Raw genomic sequence first — 17,675 nt, 5'->3', positions numbered from 1 at the left:
AATCCATTGTAGCCATGCTCCAGTCTTCCCGTCTAGGACAATCAGGGGTAAGTGAGAACAAAGCCTAAGGAATCAAACCCCCATGTAGCCATCCTTGGAACCAAACATTCCATGGTTAAACATGAAACTATCTTTCTTTAACACTGAAAAAAAGTATTCAGTCTGGTGTGATCTGCCATCATTCCAGTGATCTGACCATTTTGTACTCTTTTAAAATGGTTACTTGTAGTCATGGGGACAGCCATTAAAAGGCAGTGCTCAGAAAGGGCACAACCATCTCTAGAAAATGAAGCCTAAAGACATGCTTGACTCATGTGGCAAGAAAAAATTTCATTCTAACAGTCCTACACTCAAACCAATACTTCATCTGTTGGCATGTTTACAAGGAAATTTAGAATCTAAAGAAAGGATAATTACCCATTCTCAATAGGAAGTGGTAACTTTCATCTATGATCCTTTATTTTCAGGCAGCAGCAAGGTTACCCAAATAAGCTAAACAAGGAATGATTCTGAGTGAGGGATGATGTTAAGGCCTGGGTTTGCGTCCCCTCACAGATGCTGGTTTAATTGCTGTAATATAAACCCGCAGTGCGATATGTTCTGCACTGATAGCACCCGCTTATCTACTGGCCTGTCTAGAATGATTTCCAATAATAGCCGAACAGTGCCCTGAATAACTCGCTGATTTGTACAAGATTGGCCCAAGTTTGAATAAAGCTTAAATCTGAGAAAGTTAAACCTAAATTATCAGGATCGTTCCAATTGATGCTAAATGGATGACCTGGTGGTTTTCTTCATTAGATAGTGAGAGGAGGACCCTGTTGATTAAGCTTAGTAACCTCCCTTTTATTACCAGGATTTGTCTTTGGGATCCACAGGTTTTCTAAATGAAAGCTTAACTTTTGGTATACCTTTTATGAGGGCACTAAGGCCGTACTGTTTTTCACCTTTTTTCAAAGAATCTATTTATGAATCCACCTCTCCCTAGAAATCTTGCCTGAGTTCAATAGACTGGGCTAGAGGGAAACTGTGTGCCATGCATAACCTATCTTTAAAACCAGCTTTTCTCTCTGATATTGACCCCTTATCTTTGGACTAAGCCAGTGAGTGGAAATTCTCTTTTTGAAGTGAGGCTCTTCTTTTGAGAGCCTCAGTTCCTCAAATAAATATAACGATGCTAGAAACCAATCCTGGCATCCCTGTAGATACGACAAGTACAAATACAGCCTTCTGTCTGAACCCCTTCTCCATAAGGATGTTGGACCTCATTATGAAAACAAGAGGAAACTGATGAGTTTGTAAATCAAGAAATCTGAGAGCAGAAATTAGAGTGGATTAGAAAAGAAAGAGACCACAGGCATTGTTCCACTGCCTGTAGGCCATGGTAATAGCTTGAAAGAATAAAAATAAAGACCTGAACTGAAATAGTGACAACTGGAATAGAGAGAAATAGATGGATAAAAAGGGTGACAATAGAGATAAATTTGACACGCTTTGACAAACTAGTGAATGGGAAAAAAAAAATAGTAACTGGAATCTTACCAGAGTCATCTTCCTAAAGTGAAAATAAGATCATATTGCTCATCTGCTTAAAATCCTCCAGTAGCTTCCCAACATACTTTGAGCTGAAACTCTATACAGAACTTTATGTAATCCAGTCTCTGCCTACTTGTCCTCATCCTCATTGCTGTCCATTTCTTTTGGAACAAAGCTCCAGCTTTACTGGATTTTCTTTCCCATCTCAGGGATGGAACTTTCTAATCCTTCTACATAAAGCCCTTTCTCCCAGACTTTTACATGACCAATTTTTTTCTCCTTTGAGTTCCCCACTCAGATCTCCACCTTCTCAGAAAAGTAGTTGATGGCTTCTCACCAACAATGAGCCCCTGCACTCCTACAGTCATCCTTTACACCATGTTTGTCCTCCTAGAGCACCTATAAATGCCTGAAATTATCTTGTTTGTTTTTACATGATTATTGCCTGTCTCTTCTTATGAGAATGTCAGCTCCCGGGGGGTAGGGATCCTTTTTATCATGTGCCTACTAGTGATCAGAATCATTATATATTGAACTCTATAAGACCTATAAATGTTTTTGATAGAGGAGAATTTGATTGAAATAAACACTCATCTAGAAATAAATTGCCAATCCATAGCACCGAGAAGAGAAACATAGCTATGTCAACTTTATCCAAAGAGTTTGTAGAGGAAGTCATATTTTGGAGTCTTATGGGATTAGGAGCTGGTATGCTTACATCACCCACACCTTCCTCTAAGCTCCATATTTACCATAGTGGAAAATTAGGTGAATTTTTCTAGTGCAGGTAATAAGAATGTTTTATATCTTATGAAACTTACAATTGGAGGCGGTTTTATGGACCTTAAACCTAAAGCAAGAGCACTGAAGAAGGAAATAAATAAATGGGAGCTCCTCAAAATTAAACACTTTTGTGCATCAAAGAACTTCATCAAGAAAGTAGAAAGACAGCCTACACAATGGGAGACAATATTTGGAAATGACATATCAGATAAAGGTCTAGTATCCAGAATTTATAAAGAGATTGTCCAACTCAACAACAAAAAGACAGCCAACCCAATTACAAAATGGGAAAAAGACTTAAACAGACACCTATCAGAAGAGGAAATACAAATGGCCAAAAGGCACATGAAGAGATGCTCAATGTCCCTGGCCATTAGAGAAATGCAAATCAAAACCACAATGAGATATCATCTCACACCCACCAGAATGGCCATTATCAACAAAACAGAAAATGACAAGTGCTGGAGAGGATGCGGAGAAAGAGGCACACTTATCCACTATTGGTGGGAATGTCAAATGGTGCAACCACTGTGGAAGGCAGTTTGGCGGTTCCTCAAAAAACTGAATATAGAATTGCCATACGACCCAGAAATACCATTGCTAGGTATCTACTCAAAGGACTTAAGGGCAAAGACACAAACGGACATTTGCACACCAATGTTTATAGCAGCGTTATTTACAATTGCAAAGAGATGGAAACAGCCAAAATGTCCATCAACAGACGAGTGGCTAAACAAACTGTAGTATATACATACGATGGAATATTATGCAGCTTTAAGACAGAATAAACTTATGAAGCATGTAATAACATGGATGGACCTAGAGAACATTATGCTGAGTGAGTCTAGCCAAAAACTAAAGGACAAATACTGTATGGTCCCAATGATGTGAATCGACAGTCGAGAATAAACTTGGAATATGTCATTGGTAACAGAGTCCAGCAGGAGTTAGAAACAGGGTAAGATAATGGGTAATTGGAGCTGATGGGATACAGACTGTGCAACAGGACTAGATACAAAAACTCAAAAATGGACAGCACAATAATACCTAATTGTAAAGTAATCATGTTAAAACACTGAATGAAGCTGCATCTGAGCTATAGGTTTTTTTTTTTGTCTGTCTGTTTGTTTGTCTTTTTTTTTCTTTTTCCTTTTTTTTTTTTTACTATTATTATTATTTTTATTTTTTTCTCTATATTAACATTCTATATCTTTTTCTGTTGTTTTGCTAGTTCTTTTCCTAAATCGATGCAAATGTACTAAGAACTGATGATCATGCATCTATGTGAAGATGTTAAGAATTACTGATTACATATGTAGAATGGAATGATTTCTAAATGTTGTGTTAATTTCTTTTTTTTCTTTAATTGATTAAAAAAAAAAAAGTAGAAATGCTGGGCAGTGCAACTGTGGCCCAGTAAGCAGAATTCTCACTTGTCATGCTAGAGACCCGGGTTCAATTTCCTGTGCCTGCTCATGCAAAAAAAAAAAAAAAAAAGTAGAAATGCCAATTACTATTGGCACATGAAACCAAAAATAATTCATACCAGGAGCTTTATAAATTTAACACTTTAAACATGTGTTCTCATGAAAGTTATACTTGAAAAGATATATACATAAATATTTATGTGTGTGTATATATACATATATATATATATGAATGTTTTTTCAAGGAAATCAGTTGCAATGTATTTTGCCCTTCAAAGTCTTAACAGGAAACCTATGCATTCTGCACTGTATATTATTTAAGAGACTGAAGAATATGCACCATCAAATAAAGTTAAAAATAGTACAGGGGAATGAAATTAGGGATCAATATGCAAATTAGATAGTAACAGAATTATTAAGTAATAAAAGAAAAGCAAGGCAAAACCTTGAGCCACATTTTAAAGCAGGTAAAATGTCTCCAATTTTTTAAAATAGCATTTCTATTTTTCTACATCTTTATCTAGTAAAGTTTTCATTTTATTGTTATAAAAGATCTTGGCAAATGGTTTAAATCATCTGCTTAGTCTTATGTTTCCATATTTGAGATTTAATTCCACCTTGGAAGGTTAAAAATTATATTATGTTACATTATATTATATTACATTATATTGTACTACATATTATTTTATAATATGATAAAATCATGATAAAATAGGATGTCTATTGGCTCAAGTATTAAAATCCACTAATAACCACAGAATAAGCTCTATATTGCAAACACAGAGCCTTGTGCAGCATATTTATTTAACCTTTCGATCTTTCCTGTCTAAGTTCTATTTTTATTATTCAGACTGCGCAATATTAATTGGCACTCTAAAATAAGACATTCACATTTTCAAAAGCAAAAGAATCTCAACACAATTGTTGCTAAGGGAACAACCCAACAGATGCACACAATGTATTTTCTAATAATTTTATGTATGACTTTGAGCTAATGATAATACAAAATCCAACTGCATCCTGCTCTGTGTATTGTTTCTCCGACTTAGGAAAACTTATTGTAAATAGAAAGGAGAGTTTTGCTGTTGAATGTGATCACAAAGTTAAGGCTATTGATAAACTGTTTTAAGTCAAAATATTTCTCTTCTCTTAATATATTTATCAGTTGACAGAAAATAGTGTCAATTTGTCATAGCTTCCAGAATTAATCTATCAATGTAAATATAGTTATATAAAATAATTATAAATTTTGGTTACCCCTATTGAATCAATTTCACCAGATATGGGTGTTCAGATAGATGAGAAGGTGAGAATTTTTATTTCTTTTAATAAAAGCATGATGCTTTCAGATGTTTGTTGTGCTAACACAATAGGAACAGGTTTATCACAGAGAAAAAAAACCCACCATTTTTTAATCCAAACTTTATTCTTCTAATCACCAACATAGAAACATTATTTACCTTGCCTTAATATAGACCCTTTCCCCTGATACAGCAAAGGACATCAAGTTTCCTTTACTCAGGACTAGAGCCACAAAGGACTCATCACAAATGCATATTTCCTTGCCCTTTCTGTGAGAGCTTAACAGGGCGTATTAGCTTCCTATTGCTGGTGTAACAAATTATCACAAACAATGGCTTAAAGCAATGCAAATTTACTCTTATAGTTCTGGAGGTCAGAAGTTCAAAATGAGTCTATGGGATAAAATTAAGGTATCTACAGGTCTGATTCCTTCTAAAGGCTTCAGGAAAGAACTCATTCCTTGCTTCCTCCAACTTTTGAGGCCACCTGCATTCCTTGGCTCATGACCACATCACTCCAATCTCTTGCTTCAGTCATCACACTTCCTACTGGTCACTTTGATCTCTTGCCTCCCTTTTATAAGGACCCCTGTGAATCAAGCCCATCTGGACCATCCAAGATAACTCCCTCTTATCACGTCTGCAGATTCCCTTTTCCCATACAAGGTAACGTTCACAAATTTTGGTGATCAGGACATGGGCGTCTTCAGTGGAACTTTATCCAGCAAACTATACATAGATTCCTGGACATCATATTGACTCCTCTTATAGAAGGATTTTAGAAATAATCTCCCTCTACTTATTTTTCAGAAACTCACTCTTTTTTGTAGTAGCCCACTTTTATTTTAAATTTAATTAAGCAACTGACCTTGTTTTTTTCATTTGTTTAACTTGTCTAGAGTATCTGAACCTATCTGTGTCCTTAATATTTTTTATTGTTTATTATTATAAAGAGGATATTTGCTCAATAATGGAACCCATTCTGTTCCATTTTGGAAACTGAATGCAGATGCCACTACTTTTTTGCAGGAAATCTTACTATCTCAGCAGCCCTTATGGAGTCTATTTTAAAAGGTACAGGAATGTGCTCAGGTTCTATATTCTCTGTACTTACCACACAGGGTTGTTTAAATTAGTTAATGTCATTTTTATCAAGTTTACCAACACTTCATTTTCACATCATTTTTGGATTTGAGGTTCTTTGAGGATCTACCATGGTTTGCTCTGAGTTCTGCATGTCATCAGCAGAGTTCTAATGATCTCAATGATTACTCTGTGATAAAAGCAGCACAGGAGATTCTGGGGGCATCAGGTAATCATGACTCAACAGTGTGAGTACTACTCACTCTGCTCATTTCTTCCTAATTTAGAGATTAATCATTTCAAGCCAATCATATCACTTGGAAAATGGCTCCTCTGCAAGGAAATGTATGCCACCAAAAAATGATTCTATGCAATAGCACAATTCCTGATCACATCTATGGGTCTCACTACTAAGAACACACTTCCCAAATGCTGCCAAAATGAGATAGGTGCATCACATCACTCGCCAAACCAGCTTCTTCTCCTGGAGGGCTCCTTTAATGTTTATATTAGTCAGGGTTCTTTAGGGTACCAAAACCAGTAGGGCATATCTGCAAATATGAGGTTTTACAAATGTTTCACGCAACTGTAGGGATGCACAAGACCAAATTCTGTAGGGCCGGCTGTGAGCTGCATCAACAATGAAGGTCTTCAATGAATTCCCAGGAAATGCTTGTTGGCTGAAGCAGAGATGAAATTTCTGACTGCTGAAATCTTCACCTCTCCCTTTAAAGTCTTCAACTGACTGGATTACATCCAACTAACTGGATCAAACTTTACTGATTGGGTTACATTCAACTGATTGGATTTTCTCATTGCAGGAGACACTCCCTTTAGTTGATCGTAAATATAATCAGCCATAGATGAAATCAACTAACTGATGATTTAAGTCCATGAAATGTCCTTACAGTAACAGTTAGGCTTGTGCTTTCCTGGCCAGACAATTGGACACCATCACCTGTTGGGCAACCATCACAAGTTGACACATAAGCCCAACCATCACAATGTCTTTTACAGTAGAGCTGCGGCAGTAATGACATGAACAACATGAAAGTAGGAGGTGTTCCCTGCCCCAAAAGAGTAACTGCATTGAGTATTTGATGATTATCTGAACTATAATTCAATTTCATCATGGGCCAGAAACACAGTTTAATTGGAATAATTTTATAGGTGAGGTTGTCATGAAATTTTTCGGTTTATTAGATAAAGAAAAAGAGAAGCAAGATTGTCAACATTGTTTACAAAATAAAAATAAAACATTTTGTTTGAAAAATATTTGAAGAACTTGGCATTTTATTCAAAGATATTATTTCAAGTAACTCACTATAATTGTAGTTGACTCTTCAAGATAAGGAAGTGGGGGATAGTAACAAGATTTTTTAAAGTGCCAAAAATAATTTAATAGTAATAACAATAATATTAATGCTGCCATCCTAATGGAAAAATTTTCATGCTCTCCTATTAACTTCCATGTGTATATATATTTACATGATTTATATAGTTTATGCATTTTCAATAGTCTTATATTTTAACTTAGCATTACTCAAATATTTTCAATATTTCTATATGGACCTCAAAATTTTAGTAGCTACATGCTATGTTATAATTTTTCTAAAAATTTATTTTTTCAAATATGTTGTCCCCCTACTCTAGTATGTTTATAAAACACAGATCATGTCCTTTCATTTTATGTTTTATATTGAATTAAAATATTTTAATATCATTAAGATTAATATAACAAATATGACAGACATTATTAATTCTATGATTATTAACTTATAGACATATGATAAATGGCTATCTTGAATATCTATGAATTCTTTTTTATTTCCTTATTTTATTTAAATAAAATAAGAAAAAAATTTTAGTTTAGGCTTTTTGTTCTTTCTGAATCTCATAACCTTTTCCAAATTTATTAGTTTTTACAGAGGTTCAGAATCTCCATTTAAAATATTTTTACCTTTTAAATTCTGCTTTTGTTTTAACAGATAAATGGACTAGAAATAACTCACTTCATTTATTATGATTATACCAATAAGTGCTAATTCATCTCACACACATACACAGCTCTTTTATATCTCTAAAATGGAAGGCTCTTTTCTTTTATAATCATAAGAGTATTTTCCAGAAATCGTCCTAATCAAAAATTTTCTCTTCCTTTTCCCACATGCACAATAACCCCACCACAATGTCATTTTCCTTCCGAAATTCTAGCTGAGTGTCGTTTAGTGATATCTACAGAAAAGATATTTATATAGTAAGTATTCTGAAAGTTTGTAAGTCAGAGGTTATTTTTCAGTAGAGCTCATCTGTGGATGATAAAAGAGCTAATGAGCATCCTTAGAACACACTCTTTCTCTTTAAACATTGTGAGGCTATCATTCCATTATCAATTACTGACTGGTACAATCTGGAGATCCAACATTTTTTTCCTTTTGACTCTTAGGATGGGCATTCAGTTTTCTGCATAAAGACTAAGAACAGCTTATATTTTAGTGACATTTAGGGAATACGCATTGCTTTGTGGGGATATTTATGTGCTTGTTTTCGAAAAGGTCCATGTTTAGACAATCTCATAAGCTTATCATAGCTGCCCAGAAGAAATTAATTAATGAGCACAGACACTTGCAAAAAATGGCAGAGATAGTAATAGGAGCTAGACTACCTCTAACATAGTATATGTGCAAAGCTCTGTTTGTCTGTATCTGGGACATGAATATCTGTTCTCAAATGCTTTATATGGTTTGATAGTTTCTTTAGTTCTCAACTTTGCCCCTATTTCTTCTCTGATTGTATGACTGAGACAAAACTCAAAGAAGTTGATGTCTAGAGCTTCATTTCTCCAGATGAGTAATAAAGATAGACACAGAGAGACCAAGAACAAGTGTGAGTCATGAGGTTGTGTCGCAGGGAGAAGTGACCCAGATGTTCAAAGGACTCCTAGACTAACCCATCCGGAAATTAATGGGAGAGTGCTTCAAGGTCAATGGTTGTGTCCCAGACATGGTGTTCCAGGCAGAATTGCTTTCTTCACCATCAACTTTGCTTCTGTTAATTATCTGCTTTTGGGGGTAAATAAGAGTAGTGAGCTTGCTTATAAGGTTGGTGTAGTCATTGAGGCTACCTAAAATAACTTTGAAAATCCATATATGCATTATCCCTTTTTTTGCAAAGAACAGAGGAATTTCTGAGTAAGAAGACTACTTTCAGTAGTGTAAGAGCCATGGCACTACCCACTCCTGCCATGAAACAGGGATTAGAGAGAAACTGCACACTGCAAAAAGAGAAAATCTTCAGTGTGACTTCAATATATTTTTAGAAGTCTTGTCAATTCCCTGAACACAAATTATCTTAACAACCTAAATATAATGCTCTTTCCAAAGGTTCTTAGAACCATAGAGTTTCAAGTAGAAAGAATTTTCAGTTCATCTAGTCTCCTCTAACCAACAAAATTCTCACTACAATAATATGGTTATGTCAAGCCAAAGCATTTATTAGCCTAAATCCCTTAGATAGGTAATCACCAAAATACTTATATTGTTTCCTCTAGAGCAAAAATTAATGTTTACAATATGAGAAAGGTTGGTACACGCGAACAATGGTCCTATCACTCATTCTGTAAATAATTTTTTCAACCCCATAAGTGAAAGACTGACAAAAGGCCAAAAGGATCTTAGAGCTTCTTTTAATCTCAGATATTCTACCCATCACTCCAAACACGGATTTTACAGGGCAATTCTTTATCATCCCTGAAATTCTATAGCCTTCCTAAATTGATTTTTCCTTTCTCTTTCAGTAATAATATAATTTTCCCTGCCATCCATATCAGAAATCTAGATCTCTCCTCAACTCTCTTTTTCCTTTTTTTTGCTCATATCTGTTCAGTACTGTCTGTTTTTCTTTTGGAATAACTTTTACATCCATGTAGTACTGTACATGTTACTACAAAATGTCAGTATGGATATCCATGAATTTGTGTCTGGGTTATTTCAACTAGCTGAATTCATTAACTTTCTAATTATTCTCCAGGCTTCCATTCTTTCTTAAGCATATCTACCTTGCTTATCTCTGAAAAATTAATGTGTTCAATATTGCCTATCCTACTGATAATCAATGATGTTCCTGGACTTCTGATATTTCTCCTTTTGGAGCAAGTCTTCCATGGAGCCACATGAGGCTATTAGGATTGCCTCACACCCAGACCCTATTCCTAGGCTCTCACCTCTGACTGACCAAAGTGTGGGTAAGCCAAGACCGCATTTCCAGGGAATTTCAATTTTAAGGCAAACACCCAGGAATGGAAGGGAGATGAAACTAAATGATCCAATAGCAATGCCCCACAGAGATGACCACAAGTTCCAGCACTGAGAGCCCAAAAGCTCCTTGACACTGTTCCTTCCCACCTATATCTTAGATTTCATGAGCTACCAAGAATCTTGGTCCAACAAACATAGTAGGTGCTTGATAAATATTTGTTGATGTATGAATGACTGGATTTATTCTGAGTTGATTTCAGTCCCATTCTTACTGATAATGTTGATTTCCCATTGATAGCATGAAGTCAAAATACATCTTAGTCTAACATTTAAGGTCCTCTGAAATTAAGCATACAAAAAAAATTGCTTCAGTTAGATTTATTGGCTATTCACTGAATATTTACAAAGTCCCATCACTGAAGTTTTTCCTTCTTACTATTCATGAAAGCACTCCACCTTAACCTAGCAATCTTTGAAGTCCTAATTCAAACCCAATTTTAGCTTTTTCTAAACTCCTATAGCATAAGCTGTTTCTATCACTCATTGAGCAATTTACTACATTGTGACTTGTACAGTGAATCATGTTCTATATATGATTTACTCATCTACTTTTGCTTACATTTACTTTTACTTGTCTCAGTTAATAGGTTTTGAGCTCTTCAGAAGGGGCTACATATTATGTGTCATTGTAATGTAGGCATTCACTGCCTATCCCATGATTGATGAATTATAACACTTTTGGAAGAAAAATACAGACATTTTCCTCCATGATTTGGCCTCAAAGTCTGGAAATTTCTAGCCTGGTATCTTTTTTCCCTTCAAAAACTTCACTTTTAGTGAATGGTTCTTCTGTTAAATGTAATTACTGTTAGGTGCCTCTGATTACTGTTCATGGAGAGTCCAGAACTAGTAAGATGTAACAGTTTCCAAGAAAACATGATATAAAAATCCTTGGGTTAGTGATCTGTATGTGATAGTTCCATAAAATCCTTAGAACTAAAATTTTCCTTCACTATAAAGACATCTATACCCAATAAAGATAACTGAATCACATTAAATGCGATTTCTTTGAGAACCTGTTTCTATTGCCATCTATGTTATATACTTGGCAACAGACATTAGATTCTGGCCTTTGTAGAGCCTTGAGCTATTCAAGAGAAATCCCACTTAGTATAATTTAAAAGATCAAGCCAATATTAACCCTAGTTTTCACATAAAGGAGGAACAATTAAATCACTACCTTGACTTTTGGTCCTTTTACAAATTGCATCTCTCTTTATCTCCTTAAAAAGAAAACTGGAAACTGTAGTCATGATGTTACCATGATTTCAGTCCAATTCTTAAAATTCACATATTACTTTTGTGTTCAGAAGCACTTTTCACAGAGCAAAAGAAGAGAGCAGATTTTAAAAATTTAATAGCTTATTTTTTAAACCTTCATTTTTTCTGAATATAAAAATAATCTATTTCTATTGAGAAAAGACTAAAACAGAAATTAGTTTGTTTTTTAATTTCCATAATTCCATTACATGAAGATAAACACTTTTAACATATGCTTTTACTTTGTTTGCAATAGGATTACATCTCAAAATATTAACATGTTTTGTTTCTGTATATTTCCCATGCCCTCTACTTTCTCACTGCTAACAACATCATCAATTTACATTGGGGCAGAAACAAAGTTTAAAGAACATTCTAACAGGTTTAGACCCAGTTTGGAAGAGAAAACTGTGATTGGAAGAGAGGAGTAACTGGATCTGGAGAAGAAAGTGGGGAGAGAAAAGTACAGTAGTGGAAAAGGACTTAGGGCCAGAGGACCTAGGAGTGAGTGGAAGGAGCTCAGCACTGGGAGATTCTTAAGGGCAAATCCCTGGTAACCACTTGATGCCCAAAAGTCCTGAACACTTCTAAATACCCAGAACAGACAGTGAACACATGACTGTCTTGTATTAAGGAGATAGCTTGAAGAGAAAATCTCATCCCTGTTCAAAGTAAGTAGAAGCAATACCATTTGAGAATCTTCCTAGGAACTGGAACAACTAAGGACACATTTGCCATATTTTCAAACATATATAGACCTTTTTCATGGTTGAACTTTATTAAATATAGATTTTGTGTAATTTTTTTACATAATAAGCAATTTTTCTCACCATTAAAATATCTTAGTAGCATGTTTAATGGCCATATAATGTTCTATTGCTTCAACTACTGAAACTGTCCCCCTATTTGGCTGCTAATAAAAATTAAAATCTGGAACATATTTTGATACATAAATATTGGTCTCCACACTTTTGGAACATTTCATTATGGTAAAGTTTTGGAAATTTAACTAGAGGTGGAAGAGAATGAAAAATTCCATGGCATTAACTCACATTGTCAAAATGCTTTCTATACTGCTCTTATGAAATTCTCCTCCCATCAGGGTTTATGTGAATGACCTAATCACCACATTGATATAAGCATTAAATATCACTTTCTTTTAATATTGCTTATTTGATAAATTAAAATTGTGCTTTTTTGTTTTACTTTACATTTCTTTCTTTAATCATGAGATTAAACATTTTATATGTTCTTTATCTATATGTATCTCTTTTTATGATATGTCTGTTCCTGTGCTAAGATTTTCTTGATTTGTATGGATGTTATATATTAAAGGATAAAAATTCTTTGCCTGTGTTCTGTTGCAAATATTGTCCCATTTATTCAAACTTTAATTTTGTTCATGGTAATTTTGACCTTAAAGAGCTTTATAGCCTTTGAAAATTTTGCTTTTTGATTCCTTCTATCACATACAGAGAGACCAAATAAACAAATACCTGGAGAGTCCTCACTCATACAGAGATCAAATAAACAAATATATAAATTAAATCATAGGCATTGTGGTTTTTATATTTTCTTTCCTCCAATTGTCAGATCCTTCGAGGCCTGTCTCAGCACAGATAGTTACTTCATTTGAGGTCACTTCCTATCTGGGGCAGCTCACATGTGATAACTGAGTGAAACAGGGATATGAAGGCCTGGCCTTTTCAGCCTCATGCCAAACAAGTTTGATGAGCTAAAGCCAATTTAAAGCTTCATACCTGCATAGCTTTGCTGGGACTTCATTGCAGTTTGGCTTCTTCCCCTGTCCAATCCATTTCTCTCCCTTTCTTTCACAGGTGTTGATCCTTACTAACCACTTTTATCACAAACTCCATCCCGTTGTTGGCTTCTAGAGGATCTAAGCTGCAATCAGCAGCCACTGGGAGTTGGAAGTTCCTCTTTCATTATCATATAGCTGCAAATTCGGGCTGGTTAGAAATCAAGGCTAACCCGAGTGTCCCAATTTCTCTTCATGTGGGTGTCTCTATGAGCTGCTTGGCTTCCTCAAAGGTGTCCCACACTGAAAGGTAAACATAAATCCTCTGATAACTAAGGATTTTCCTTGAGGGGAAATATTTTTTAAATGCATATTCTAAAAAAGGATACTTACTAGAAATCTTAATATTCAAAATTTGGATCTAAATCTGTAGATTATATCAGTCATCACATGGTGAGGGGAAGGGTCAAATCTTAGAAAGATCTTCAGAAAGCTTTATTAAACCATTGTATTTTATCAAGTTTTAATACATATTTTAATATTTATTCAATACTGACTTACTTGAGATTTATTTAATATTTAATAAGTGTTTTGAATATTAAATGTATTGATTATTGTATTCAATTATTTCTTAAATTTCCACAATGCTGATTTCAGCTTTGGATTTTTTTCCATGCGGCATATTTCTTCACTTAAATTTTTTCATTAATTGCTATTTTTATTGTTCTAGAAATTTTGATAAGCACAAATTATATCTTTTGAAAGATATTGATATTTTCTTTGAAATTGAATATATTATCAATTTTTTAAAGTATACAATTTGAAAATGTATATTCTTTTTGTGGTTCAAATATTTCTCATCAATGTATCAATTACATTGTCCAAACTCTCAATTTCCTTACATTTTTTGTTTGCCATATATAAAACAGGGAATTTCTACATTTTAGTTTTAGACGTTTATTTGCTATGTACATTCCCCACCAATTAAACCCATTTGATGACAAACTGAGTCATTTATATATTTATAATGCTATGGTAAGGCTTTATTGGCTTTAGATTTCTCCTACTATATAATCTATTTAAAATTCTTACCTGTGTTAGACAATAGTCTAAATGAGTTCATGGCAGAGAAAGAATGATTTTATTTCATTTCATGTTTAATATTCACCACGAATTTTCCAAAATAGATATGTAAGTTTTTAATAAATTATCACCAACCTTTGTAATCCCACAGCACATGTAAACTGAAACCAAATGAATACTCAACAATAGAGATGCCTACAAATCAATAATGAGGGAATTCTGCTCTCAACACCACCAGGGTATTACAATGACAAGAGTGCAGTCCCTTGGGAATGTTTGCCCAGTATGGTGATTATTTTATTATGGTTAGAAACACAAAGGATACTTCATCTGCATCGTAACCAATATTATCTTTGGGAATTTTAGATTTCAGCTTGCAGATGCTATCATTGTTTAGAAAGAGATACAATGGGCACAGGAAAGATTCATGAAAATGAAATATCAACTGATTTTTCTTTCATTACCTCATCACCTATTTTCAAGTTATCTTAATTATGCCATTTAACATGGACAAATGTTGCCCACTATGATACTTCTTTACACATTCTGGGAAAATATTCAGTTTTAAAAAGCACCATGGTGCTGACTCATGGGAGATTTTGAAAAACAACTAACAGTTGTTTTTCCTGAGCTACTTGGGCTGAGCTCCTCATTACTCATTATATATTTGTACAGTGTGCTTTTTGTTTTTTCAGTATACCAGTGAACGTCCTTATATTTGTTTCTTGCTCATTAAGGTCTTTTTAAAGTCTGTTCCCATTCTCCGGGGGACTGGTGCTTCTGCCCACCGCCACCCCTATGCTTATCATCACCCCCACCTTATCATCAAGATGTTCTTTCATGTTAAACTTAATGAAGGTGCTTACTTGCTTGTTGGTCCACCAAACAATACCTTTGGAGAGCCTGCTGTGTACTAGCACAGTAATCACGTTAAAAGAGACCACAAAGGAAACAAAGGATGTAGTTCCGCTCTTTAAAACGGATATCCCCCTGATCAAGATAGTGGAGTGAGTCACTTTAGGATTCTACTCACACCCCTCCCCCAACAAAAGCTTTGAGCATCCAACAAGAACTGGCAGAAACATCTTTCTCAAAGCTCCAGAGAACACTTAAAGGACTTCAGTAGCAGGGTGAGCTCCACACAAGACAAAAGGCTACTAAAAGCCACCCTACGATCTTTTGGTGCCCTGGCTGGTCCCTCCCCCATCCCACACCCACTTGCTGGAGCCAGCCTGCACACCCAGTGCAGTGCCAGGTTCTGTGGTCCTGGGTCTGGAGGGAGCAGAGTAACCCTGGGCACATACTGGGAGCATATATATCTGGCCTAATCTATCTAGTGGTGTCCTGAGATACTTGCCATCCCAGAACTTGCCTTGTGCACAGAAGGTGGCTCATGGAAATCTCCTACAGAGAACAGTTAAGTTGTGCCGCTTGGGACAAGGGAGTTATGGCTATAAGATATACAGCGCAGTGCCCAGACCATGAGGCAACCATTTCCTAGGGAAGAAGGGACGTTTGTAGCCATGTAAATGGGGAGAATTTCTGGGGCCAGACATAAATGACTACTAAACGACACATGTGCAGAAAGGATCAGGGAGGCCCCCATACTTCGGCATGTAGCTGTTTTCTAAACCCTCTGTGTAGCTAAACCCTGAAGGGAGTACTGGCACAAGTCAATGTGCAAAGACTAAGAAAAGTGAGTTCTTTATTTCCTTTCCTTTTTTTTTTTTCGTTAGCTCCTGGCATTCAGAGAAAGCACTATCATAACAGTAGTTGGACACAAGCCAAAGCAAAAAACAATTCAGAGTCTAAAATCCAGCAATAACACATTAAAATATCAAAATGTCCAAGTTTCAAAAAGATTACAAAACATGCAAAGTAACAGGAAGTGATGGCCTAAGCAAAGGAGAAAATTAAAGCAATAGAAACCATCAGTGAGGAGGACCAGACCTGGGACACACCAGACAACTTTTTAAAAATGGCCCTAATTATGCAAAAGAGCTAAAGGAAAACATGGACAAAGAAGAGAAGGAAATCAGGAAAACAACAGATGAACACAAAGAATATCAGTAGAGAGATGGAAATTATGAAAAGGAACCAAACAGAGCTGAAGACCACAGTAACAGAAATTAATTATTTCCCAGAAGGGGGTTGTTCAACAACAGATAGGAAGTGGCAGAAGAAAGAATCAGTAAACTTGAAGATAAGACAACTGAAATCATCCAGTCTGAGGAGCAGAAGGAAGAATGAAAAAAAGTGAACAGATCTTGAGAAACCTGTGCGACAAAATCAAGCACACTAATATATGCATTGTTGGAGTTCCAGAAGGATAAGAAAGAAAGAGGCAGAGGAAACATTCAAAGAAATAACGAGTGACAACTTCCCAAATTTAATGAAAGATGTGAGTATACATATCCAATAGGCTCAATGAACTCAAAGCAGGATAAGACCAAATAGACACATGCTGTGGCACATTATAATAAACTGTCAAATGCCAAAGATAAAGAGAGAATTCTGAAAGTTGCAAGAGAGAATTAACATGTCATGTACAAGGCAGCTTCAATAAGATTACATGCCAATGTCTCATCGCTAACCATGGAAGCAAGGCAGTGGGATGACATATTTAAAGTGCCGAAAGCAAAAAATTAACAAGTAAGAATTCTGTCTCTGGCAAAATCTTCAAAAATGAGGGTGAGATTAAGACTTTCCCATATGAACAAAAGATGAGGGAGTTTGTCACCACTAGGCCAATCTTAAAAGAGATGCTAAAGAGAGCTCTGCAGGTTGAAAGGAAAGGACAATGGACAATAGATCAAACAAAGGGTAATGACGAGAGTAAATATAAATTGCCAGTACAGTTGTATTTTGGGTTTGTAATTCCACTTTTTCCTTCTTACAGGAAATAAAAGCCAAGTGTATAAAATGTAACGCTAAATCAGGGGTTTGGGACTCATGACTCATGATGTATAAAAATGTAATAGGTGAAGGGATGGAGGGGGGGGTTAGGAAGATAATTGGTGTAATTAGTTAAGTTGGTGTCAAAGCAAATAAGATTTTTACAGATTTAGGATGTTAAATGCAAGCCCATGGGAACCACAAAGAAAACATCAGAGAATATGCAAGATCA

The 17,675-nt window shown here is 35.3% G+C and overlaps 1 protein-coding gene across 32 annotated transcripts in view; it reads right to left on the bottom strand.

Annotated features, from left to right (window-relative positions):
- The window catches only part of LOC143642826 (uncharacterized), a 432,404-nt gene that overhangs the window by 286,413 nt on the left and 128,316 nt on the right, over window positions 1–17,675 (bottom strand). For 11 of the 32 annotated variants that reach the window (XR_013156535.1, XR_013156402.1, XR_013156365.1 and 8 more), the window contains one exon: window positions 13,467–13,768. The exons of 19 other annotated variants lie outside the window; for them this stretch is intronic. The gene's annotated coding sequence lies outside the window, so the exon portion shown is untranslated. Of the gene's footprint in view, window positions 1–8,507; window positions 11,762–13,466; window positions 13,769–17,675 lie in introns of those variants that run through there. 2 more of the 32 variants (XR_013156092.1, XR_013156007.1) reach the window with 2 other exon arrangements.

Source organism: Tamandua tetradactyla, chromosome 1 (assembly GCF_023851605.1).
Source record: "Tamandua tetradactyla isolate mTamTet1 chromosome 1, mTamTet1.pri, whole genome shotgun sequence".
NCBI lineage: Eukaryota > Metazoa > Chordata > Mammalia > Pilosa > Myrmecophagidae > Tamandua > Tamandua tetradactyla.
The sequence above is the reverse complement of the archived record's forward strand: the minus strand, read 5'-3'. Positions and strand labels throughout refer to the sequence as shown.